The sequence below is a fragment of the Lissotriton vulgaris genome, chromosome 5 (genome assembly GCF_964263255.1).
Source record: "Lissotriton vulgaris chromosome 5, aLisVul1.2, whole genome shotgun sequence".
Classification (NCBI taxonomy): Eukaryota; Metazoa; Chordata; class Amphibia; order Caudata; family Salamandridae; genus Lissotriton; species Lissotriton vulgaris.
The window spans coordinates 1,748,441,851-1,748,452,716 of record NC_141693.1 but is presented as its reverse complement, the minus strand read 5'-3'; positions in this window follow the sequence as shown (position 1 = coordinate 1,748,452,716).

Genomic DNA, 10,866 nt, shown 5'->3' with positions numbered 1-10,866 from the left:
GCGAGGCAGTTTTTCTTTCATACATACCATTGAGCCAAATTGCGATCGCAAATGCCGAAATTCAGCGAAATTCAGCGTTTGTGATCGCAATTTGGAATGATACATATGGCCCTGAACTCATATAAACATACAGCATGCATACTGAAAACAGTGTCAGGGCACCCACTCTGTCCATTCAGTGGCACAGCCTCCGAGGTGGTGTTTTGGGTGTGGCATCTGCCAAATAAGTGCCTTCTTGGCTTGGTAGTTGGATCTGGGGTCCTTGAGTCAGATCTGCTCGTCGGGTTCCTGAGTCAGGTATGCTAGTCGGTTCCCTGAGTAAGGTCTGCTAGTCGAATCCCTGAGTCTGGTCTGCTATGTCTGTGTAGGTTTTTCGAAAGATAAAATAGTGGCCTTTGATGTAAAACAGAAGAGAAAGACAGAGAAATACGTCTAGTGGTTGAATTTCATATTGGGAACCCAGATAACCTGGAATCAATGCCGCTTCCCAGCATGTCAAAATTGTGTGATCCAAACATGTTATTTCACAGAGCCTCTATTTTCTATAATATTAAATATGAGAGCACTTTTAAATGCTTGAGTACAACCACATCTAATGTTTGATTATGATGGATATGCTATCTGGGGATTAGCCGCACTTTATAAAGCCTGATTGATTGATTTAATAGACTATAATGCAGTTGCATCTATAATAAGAATCTATGGCATTTGTACGGATTACATGATTAATGACTTGCTTCTTAGTTCACTAATGGCATTGTCTTTGGGGGGGGGGGTGGGCCATTAATGTTTCTAAGTTCATGTTTAAAATCTATTCCTTTTAATAAATGTCTTTCTATGCAGTGATATAATCTGACGTACTGAGGTGAAAAACTTTCTCATGTTAAAAAAATAATCTTTTTAAAATTTTGAAGATACTGTATCATATTTTTACATTAGGTTTATTGCATGATATATATCCCAAACATTTTCATGGCTTGGCTTGTAAACAGACTCCTACACCAAAGCCAGACCATTGGTTCGGCTCAGGCTCAACTCGCAGGCTGGCACTCCCACCTCAACTTGCAACTCAGACTTAATACATGGGTTGTCAGGCATGTGATCAAATAACCTATAAAAGGCGAGAACTGGAAACATGGAGCCTTGCCTACATGAACTGATTTGACAACATTACCATGAAGCTTCTCATAGCTGAAGCAAATAAGAGTCTGTGCAATGAAAATACACTTAAAATAAGTGATTCAAGAGCAGGGATATCAGACTGTTGTGTTGTACGTGACCATAGACCTGAGTTCCCATGGCCAGGTGGGACCGGCAGGGGTGTAGCTTTGGTCCTGGGGGGAGTATTTGGCCAGTGACACATCCAAATGCATTCTTACCTTTGTATTTGGGCCTGGGGGCCCTAAGTCCGGTTTGCTATGTCAGAGCTGGTTTTTATCATCATTCTAATTTCAGTAAAAGCTTTCAACTTTTTCATATTTTGGAGCGGAAATGTAAAATCTATATAGTTAATGGTTAATCAAAAAAATGGTAAATCTGCACCCACAGTAGTATTCCTTGAATGAGTGTACATTTTTTAATTCACAAACATTGGTAGTAGATGGCTTGGAAAGCTGTGCCAGTTGTAGGTTTCCAGGCATACTCCTGACAATCAAACAACCAAACTGTGTTGGTATGAATGCTTGCAAATAGTCTAACCAGTGGCATTTGGTCAGGGTAGTATTCTAACTCATTGTTTTTCATCCAATGTGACACTCTAGACAGAGGCCTACCTAATGAACTTCTGTACTCACTTGTTCCTCATGGAAAAACTTCATCCTGACCCTTTGGTCTAATCCTTCTAGAACAATCTTTGTGTACAGAACCTGTGGGTCTGATTTACTCCATCCCTTGTGACATACGATTGTGGAAGCTTTACTCCTGCTTCAGGTTTTCAGTCAGTCTGCGCTTTTTGAACGAAATTTCTTTTTAATGTAAAATGTATTGCAGCTACCTCAGCCCTTCTGGATGTGTATAGATGTGTATAACTGTAGCTCTGCTTTGCCACTTACGCCACCTGCACTGATGCTTAATGTATGTTTGATGCTATGAAGAACACATTTTTGTTTTATGACATAAGGTTGAGAGAATAATACATCACACTGACATGAATTTATGGGCATGTGAATTTATTAGTTTGATCATTTATTGAGGTACTCTCATACCTGCAGTGATCAGGTACCGACGGTGTGCGGAGATCATTTGAAACACATACCCACAGAACTGTTGTGTGTTGTTTTCATCCTGAGCCTTGGTCATTTCACCCCTCTAACCTGTAGCCCACTGCTTTTTTAGTTGGGATATTTGAGATTCACACCCACTGAATCTCACTGACTAAACGACACAACTACCATTTTTGCTTTCCAGCTTCATTTACATAAGATGGGAACTTGCCCATTAGGCAAAAAGCGTCATTCGGCTCAGTTGTGGTCTGATTGTGAGGTGTAAATCAGTGCCAATCCACAGTCCATTAGCATATGCTCACAAATTTGTGAGCGTTATTGATATCCACTCTGGAGATCCACCCGCAGTGCTTCCTTAGCTGTAATTGATTACCATTGCTGTTTAGACCATATTGACCAACTGCAGTGGGGTCTTGACCATGTCTCTTCTTCGGCAAAAATCCATGCAAGGCTGCAGCATGTACTCTGGAGGCCGCGTTATCTCTACCTGCACAGGCTGACACACTGGCTGTGGACACACATGTTTCTTCACCAGGTCTGAGCATTGGAGAAGGTTATGATGGAAGTGATGGTCAAGAAAGAAGCCTTCTCTCTCATCCTCCCTGTTTCTCATAATTCTTTGCTTGCAGCAACAGTTGTGCCACTTGCTGTTGGACGCGAGTGTTTGCTGTGGGTATCAACATGTTGCTGCACATGCTTAGTAAGATTTCATCTGGCTTAATGAGGGCTCAGCAGATGGATAATGGCAGGTTTAGGGCGGTGCTAAATGCTTGGGCTAATGAGTGTTTCAGATGTATGTAAATATTAATACAGACAGAAATTTCTCATGTGTTAATAGCCTATATGTTAATTGTCATATATTGTTTGGTCTTATTTTAAAATGTGTATATGCACTATTTTGGGAGAGTGTTTATGTACAGGTGCTTACATTTACCACACTATTCTAGAAAAGAGTGCTATCCCAGTTACTCCTTACCTCTTATACTATAGAAGTATTTTATTGTTTGAATAATTAAATCATTACAATCCACATACGAGAATCAAGACTATAAAACATTAAAACATATTTTTCAATAGGTTCCTCCCATCATTCTCGATAAAAGTGAGGCAATAAAATTATTAACATAAAAGTTTTTCTTCTAGGAAAGGATAACGTTCGCTTAAATACAACCACGTAGTGGTATAGTATCAATAAATACAGTTAATAAACACAGAGGTTACTTCTAAAAGAAACAGGTAAGCCATCAGACTTGAGAATGAGCATCCCTAAGTTAATGTAAAATTCAGAGTAATAACAACAAGTTGATGCTGCGTCCTTTCCTCAGCCGCACACCTAATAAAAACAAGCATTTGCAATGCAATAGGTCTCGCATTATTTAAGTTTGAGCTATTAGCATTGTAAATGGCAATTGTTTTTTGCTTTGTGCTATAGTTATTTTTTTACATAAAAAGCTATATATAAAATATGTTTTATTAAAGTTATTTATGCAGTATCTAAATTTTGTTTGCATAAAAGAGTACAATAATATCTTAGTAAAAAAGTCAAATATTTTAATGGTAATTCACCAAATGTTCATTTATGTGTTGGTTTTGAAAATAGCTAAATTAATAGCTTTGTCATTTACAATGCCAATAGTTATAACTTTCGCAAATGTGACACCTATAGCATTTGTAATGCAACATTTGTATTTACGTGACTTAGATGTATTGATATTACAAATAACAATGGCTTTTAATTTTTTTTAATACTTAATAAAAGTGATTGTAATTTATAATGGCAATAGCTTAAACTTTTGTAAATAACTTTTGTGAAGATTATGTTCAGTGTATTTTATTGTAACGAAATCCAAGAACAGAAGTGAAATATTAACATCTTTTTGTGACATTTGTAATAAAGCTTGAAACATTGAGAGAACATATTTGTGCTGTGGTGGTGCTGAGTGATGCTGTGGTGCTGCTGAATGGGGCTGTGGTGGTGCTGAATGGGGCTGTGGTGATGCTGAGTGATGCTGTGGTGGTGCTGAGTGGTGCTATGGTGGTGCTGTGGTGGTGCTGTGGTGGTGCTGAGTGATGCTGTGGTGGTGCTGAGTGGTGCTGTGGTGGTTCTGAGTGGTGCTGTGGTGGTTCTGAGTGATAATGTGGTGGTGCTGAGTGACTGTACTCACTGTCACTCTGCACTCACTGTCACTCTGCACTCACTGTCACTCTGCACGCACTCTGCACTCACTGTCACTCTGCACGCACTCTGCACTCACTGTCACTGCACGCACTCTGCACTCACTGTCACTCTGCACTCACTGTCACTCTGCACGCACTCTGCACTCTGCACGCACTCTGCACTCACTGTTTATGCACGCACTCTGCACTCACTGTCACTCTGCACTCACTGTCACTCTGCACTCACTGTCACTCTGCACTCACTGTCACTCTGCACTCACTGTCACTCTGCACTCACTGTCACTCCGCACTCACTGTCACTCCGCACTCACTGTCACTCTGCACTCACTCTGCACTCACTCTGCACTCACTGTCACTCTGCACTCACTGTCACTCTGCACTCACTGTCACTCCGCACTCACTGTCACTCCGCACTCACTGTCACTCTGCACTCACTCTGCACTCACTGTCACTCTGCACGCACTCTGCACTCACTGTCACTCTGCACGCACTCTGCACTCACTGTCACTCTGCACACACTCTGCACTCACTGTCACTCTGCACGCACTCTGCACTCACTGTCACTCTGCACTCACTGTCACTCTGCACGCACTGTCACTCTGCACGCACTGTCACTCCGCACTCACTGTCACTCTGCACGCACTCTGCACTAACTGTCACTCTGCACGCACTGTCACTCCGCACTCACTGTCACTCTGCACGCACTCTGCACTCACTGTCACTCTGCACGCACTCTGCACTCACTGTCACTCTGCACTCACTGTCACTCTGCACTCACTGTCACTCTGCACTCACTGTCACTCTGCACGCACTGTCACTCTGCACTCACTGTCACTCTGCACTCACTGTCACTCTGCACGCACTCTGCACTCACTGTCACTCTGCACGCACTCTGCACTCACTGTCACTCTGCACGCACTCTGCACTCACTGTCACTCTGCACGCACTCTGCACTCACTGTTTCTGCACGCACTCTGCACTCACTGTCACTCTGCACTCACTGTCACTCTGCACTCACTGTCACTCTGCACTCACTGTCACTCTGCACTCACCCTGCACTCACTGTCACTCTGCACGCACCCTGCACTCACTGTCACTCTGCACGCACTCTGCACTCACTGTTTCTGCACGCACTCTGCACTCACTGTCACTCTGCACTCACTGTCACTCTGCACTCACTGTCACTCTGCACTCACTGTCACTCTGCACTCACTGTCACTGCACTCACTCTGCACTCACTGTCACTCTGCACTCACTCTGCATTCACTGTCACTCTGCACGCACTCTGCACTCACCCTGCACTCACTGTCACTCTGCACGCACTCTGCACTCACTGTCACTCTGCACGCACTCTGCACTCACTGTTTCTGAACGCACTCTGCACTCACTGTCACTCTGCACTCACTGTCACTCTGCACTCACTGTCACTCTGCACTCACTGTCACTCTGCACTCACTGTCACTCTGCACGCACTCTGCACTCTGCACACACTCTGCACTCACTGTTTCTGCACGCACTCTGCACTCACTGTCACTCTGCACTCACTGTCACTCTGCACTCACTGTCACTCTGCACTCACTGTCACTCTGCACTCACTGTCACTCCGCACTCACTGTCACTCCGCACTCACTGTCACTCTGCACTCACTCTGCACTCACTCTGCACTCACTGTTACTCTGCACGCACTCTGCACTCACTGTCACTCTGCACGCACTCTGCACTCACACATGCAACAGTAATGTAAAGCTCTCAATGGACCTTAATCGGAGCGCGTTTCTGATTTAAAAGGCTGGCATGAAATAAATTAAGCGCATGTAAATTAGAAAGGAAAAAAAAACGAAAAAGCTATTAATATTGGGATAGAGTTTACGACATGCAGAAACCACACAGATTAAAGATGCAATCTGGCTGGGGACAAATGCCCACAGGCAAGACAGCAAACTAGAGAGCGCTAGAGTAAGAGTCTTCAAGGAACAAGAGCGGACGCACCGTAATCTCTTGGTGCTCACAGCTGCTTGGAAACTGTAATCAACGAACACGGGGAAATTCTCCGCATCACTGCCTGTAATTCTCTCCCAGCCTTCCACCAGCCCATCCTCTATGCACGTATGCTCATGTTACGCTTAATAAAATATTGACCTTCTATTCAATAAAAAGTGGTGCTATGTCCTTTATACAGCCACTCCATGTAGGCTCTGCGTCCCCACGCTCCAAGAGAAGCAAGGCACAAAATGTGCACTGCATTCAGAAATAATTTTTTTTTAAACATGCCCTAGCTGCGTAGTTGAGGTTCATTTCCGTCATAATGAAAACAAAAAACCCAACATGAAGATAAATCCTTCAGAAAGAATAACCTTAGCAATTGTGTGCAAATGGTGTGTGATAATTAATAGGAAATGTAATATAATATTAGGAGTGTGCGATATTTGCGTAAATTCTTTTGCAAAAAATACATGGAATTCTTCAATAAGTACACGAAATAACAAAAAAACATCGGTCCAGCATTTGGCAGCTGTTTTGCCATGTACATCCTCGCATTCATTCTTGGATACAAGGACATATTTTGCACTAAGAAAAAGTCGCAAAATCACGCGTGCACGAACAGCATCTGCACACGTTCTCTTTGCAAACCTTGTTTCCTGTGTTTATGCCATGGGATATTGACCCGAACAGAAGCTTCTTTACTTGATCTGGTCACGGTGTAATCACGTAATTGCCATGATTTCATCACAAATGTAAAGCAAATGCCAGAAATTAACTGAGATTACACTGTGTAACAGAAATTTCACCAGGACATACATAAAACCACAGAATTAGCGATAGCATCATAAGCGTGTCCTTTCACTGCAATTGCTTAATCCTCTGCATGTACACGGAAATCATTTGTCAAATATCAGGAAATGTAATCAAATAATGGAACAAAACAATTAAATGGAAAGGATAGCAAGGGTTATGAAAACATGTTCTTTGCTCACATAGATTGATTATGCACTCAGCTGTCTGTTGTACGTGCACCACAATATGCTTACAACGTGTGCAGTCTCCGAAGCTGTACGTCGTTACCGAAAGCACAGTGACAGTCCAGTATGCAAATAAACACAGTGCTAGGTGCTTGTGTGCTGACAAAATGGCCGTCTCTTCATCGCGGGCGCACTCTGGAAGTCAGGCAGCCTTTGTTTGGACGTGGGCGGGGCTCGTCAAAGAAACAGGAAGTAACTGCCGAGGAGGACGTCCGAAACATGCAGGCTTCACGCTGAAGTCCCGGGGCGCTTCAGAGAGACCGGGCGAAAGAGCGAGGGCAGACTGCATGGTAACAGAGGCAACACGGGGCTCCCGAGTGGTGAGGAGACCCCTGCGGCGTGCCAAAAGACGGCCCAGGAACCTGCACACCGAGCCGGTAAGTGAGAGCTTGCAGGCGGGGCGGGGCGGGGGGATTGTCTGTGCGTGTACTCTCGTGTGTGGGCGGCGGCGGCTGGGGGGGCGGGGGCGGCGGCGGCTGGGGGGCGGCGGCGGCGGCGGGCGGGGGGGGGGGCCGCCTGGGGAGGTGTAGTGTGTGTCTGTATGTGTGCGCTAGTGTCTGCCTGCGTGTGCATGTGTTGTGAACAGCCTGCTCTGTGTGTGTGTGTGTAGGTGCGGCGGCGGCGGCGAAGGGGGGGGGAGGGAGGAGGTGTGGCTGTGACTGTGATGTGCGCGGCTGTGATGTGCGCATGCGTGAATGTTGACGCGCGTGCACGCAGCTCAATCCACGCTCGTCACAGTTTTGTGTCCCTCATTCCCCGGTGTCAGGCAGCTATAAGTCTCCGACCCTGGACGCATCCTTCGGATGCGAATTCCAGGGCGAGACCTAAAAAATGGATTCAAGTTCCATGTTGTGAGGCTGCGGCTGGGTGCACTGGTTTTGAAGCAGGGCCTAAGATTTACTGATAAGCTTGCGATATGCAAGATGGATAAAGAGTGTAAGACTAATGTTTTAAGCTGTGTTCTCTGGGTTAAATGCCGCGATGATACCCTGCCTACAGGACCAGACTCCCAGTCTGTTCCTCTCAGGCCTCAGTTTTGATCTTGGCAATGGCAACAATGCTGGGCAGAGGCATACAACATGCGCCAAAGACTCGACCGAGTCCCCACAACCTCTGCAGAGAAGCTCTTCTGATGGGCGCTGCCAAAGGGGTAGATGTTTCGAAAAGTGCCAATCCCCCAGTCTAAGTGCCCTGAACCTCTGTTTTAGATACAGGGGGTATGTACAGGCAAGCTATGATGGCAGAGAAGCCAACTGAAGAGTTGATTACTTTCCATGCGTGCTTGCGTTTGGCAAGTATCACTTTGTCTGAAGAGTAGGAACACAATTGGGTGCGCTTCTTGATGCTTATTTGAAAAGCTGCGTTACTTGGGTTAAGGTTCTAGAGGTCACTTGCTGAAAATTGCTGTATGCATTTGTGAAAAAACCGACTCCAGGTAACCAGCTCCGGCCTGCCTTAGCTTATTGCACATTTTTAAATAAGCACCTGGCTTAACATTTCGTAGTTTAGGAGGCCTAGTTCTAATCAAATCTGAGCGGCAGATGCAGTTTTTGGCAGCTGAAAGACCTTTTTATAAATCGTGGTCACATGTTTGTTTAGTGTAGTACTGAGTTTACCTAGGGAGATTTCGAAGTCGTATTTTATCTCTCATGTCTTCCAACATTGGAGCTAGGCTCGGACCTTTCAATTTTTTAGAAAGTTTTGAAAGATTAACTTGAAAAGCCATCTATCAAGGCAATATCGCTGCGATGCTTGACAAAAGTGCCCCTAGAGTCGATATTAACCCCCAAGTATTTATATGATTTTCCTACTGAAAGTTCAGAGTTATTATAAGATCAACCACCACCTCTATGATGCTTCCTGCCAAGTATGACCACTTGGGTTTTCTTTAGGTTTACCTCCAGTTTGCTAATGACGGTATAACTATGTCATTTATTTAGCAGTCGTTGCAGCCCAACTTGCATAAGACTGAAGAGGACGAGGTCTTCGGCATGCAGAGGATCTGCTTAACTGAACACCATCAATATTTGGGGGATGACTATTTATTGCATCTAGCTCCGCTGAGAGGTCGGCAATAAACAGAATAAAAAGCAGCAGAGCAAGCATGCATCCCTGTTTGACTCCCCTTGACGTCCTGATTTTTCGAGATAGGTGTGTGCCGGTACCAAGCTGAATTGTATCCAGGTGTTGGTATGTAGTTGGACTATTGCATCCAGGAGTTTAACAGGGGTTCCCCATTTTGTTTGCTTGGCCCAAAGTGCCTCCCCTGGAACCCGGTGAAAGGCAGCTGTGAAGTCAACTAAACAGTAGTAAACCACCTTGGATGAAACTATCGCTTTATTGATAAGTATTGGTAGAGCCTGTACATTGGAAATTGTGCCCGAGTTCGCAGTGAAGCCTGTTTATTTTTTGGGGATCAGTTCTTCCAAGTAAGCCCAAGAGCTTAGTTCTTCTGGTAGAATGCTCTCAAAGTGCTTTGCCTCGTTGTCCAGTAAGGCTATCAGCCTGTAGTTGTTTGGGGATAAGTGAGAGCCAGACTTAAATTGGATGAATTATTGACCCTCGCCAAGAGTTGGGTATGATTGAGCTCCTTAGTTACTAATCAAATAGGATTGCTAGCTCTTTTGACCAGACAGAGAGGTTCAATTTAAACAAGGACTGAGGCAGGCCAATTAGGCCTGGCATTCTATCTGAACTTGCTTTGGTTAGTATTTTAGCCAGTCTTGTTTGGGTGAAAGAGATGTTCTCGCTTATATGCTGCTGCGTCTCTTGTAAGCAATCCTGGCGCTCCTTAGGGGCATCTTTAATCAGTATGGCATTGTTCATTGGTGTAGAATCTACTCCTCCATTGGCCGAGAAATGGGCACTCAAAATGTTTACCCATTCTACCTCTGAGATGTTTGCACTTCCCTGGGTGGTGTTTCCGTTGGATTGCCTGTTCACTAGCGCCCAGAATTTTCTTGAGTCCCGGTTTTTACTTTCTCAATCGAGCCTACAGCAAAGTTGTTCAAGGTGATGTTGTTTATCCTTTTGGTATGCCCATCTATAGTATTTTTGTGCAATGTTATACTCGTTCAATAGTTCTTCAGAATCAGGATGCTTCCTGGCTGCCCTGAGGGTGGTGTTTCTGATCTTCTTTAACTCAATAGTTTGTTTTGAGGTGGGAGTATGTGTACTACAAAAATCGTTATAGGACTGCGGCAATGTTTGAAACTGACTTAAAAGTTGGGCCCAAAAATGTGTCCAATCAGCTACTGGAGAGGCTTTCAACTGGAAACAACCTAAAGTAAGTAGCAGGCATTCCTTCATAATATTTATACTGATTTCTTCATTCCATTTTAAACATTTAAGGTTTTCAGAATGAGCTCCCCTGTGTGTAATTGTGGCAGGATCATGATAGACTGAGTTTAGGGAAACAGTAACGACTTGTAGGCGGTGATCATATG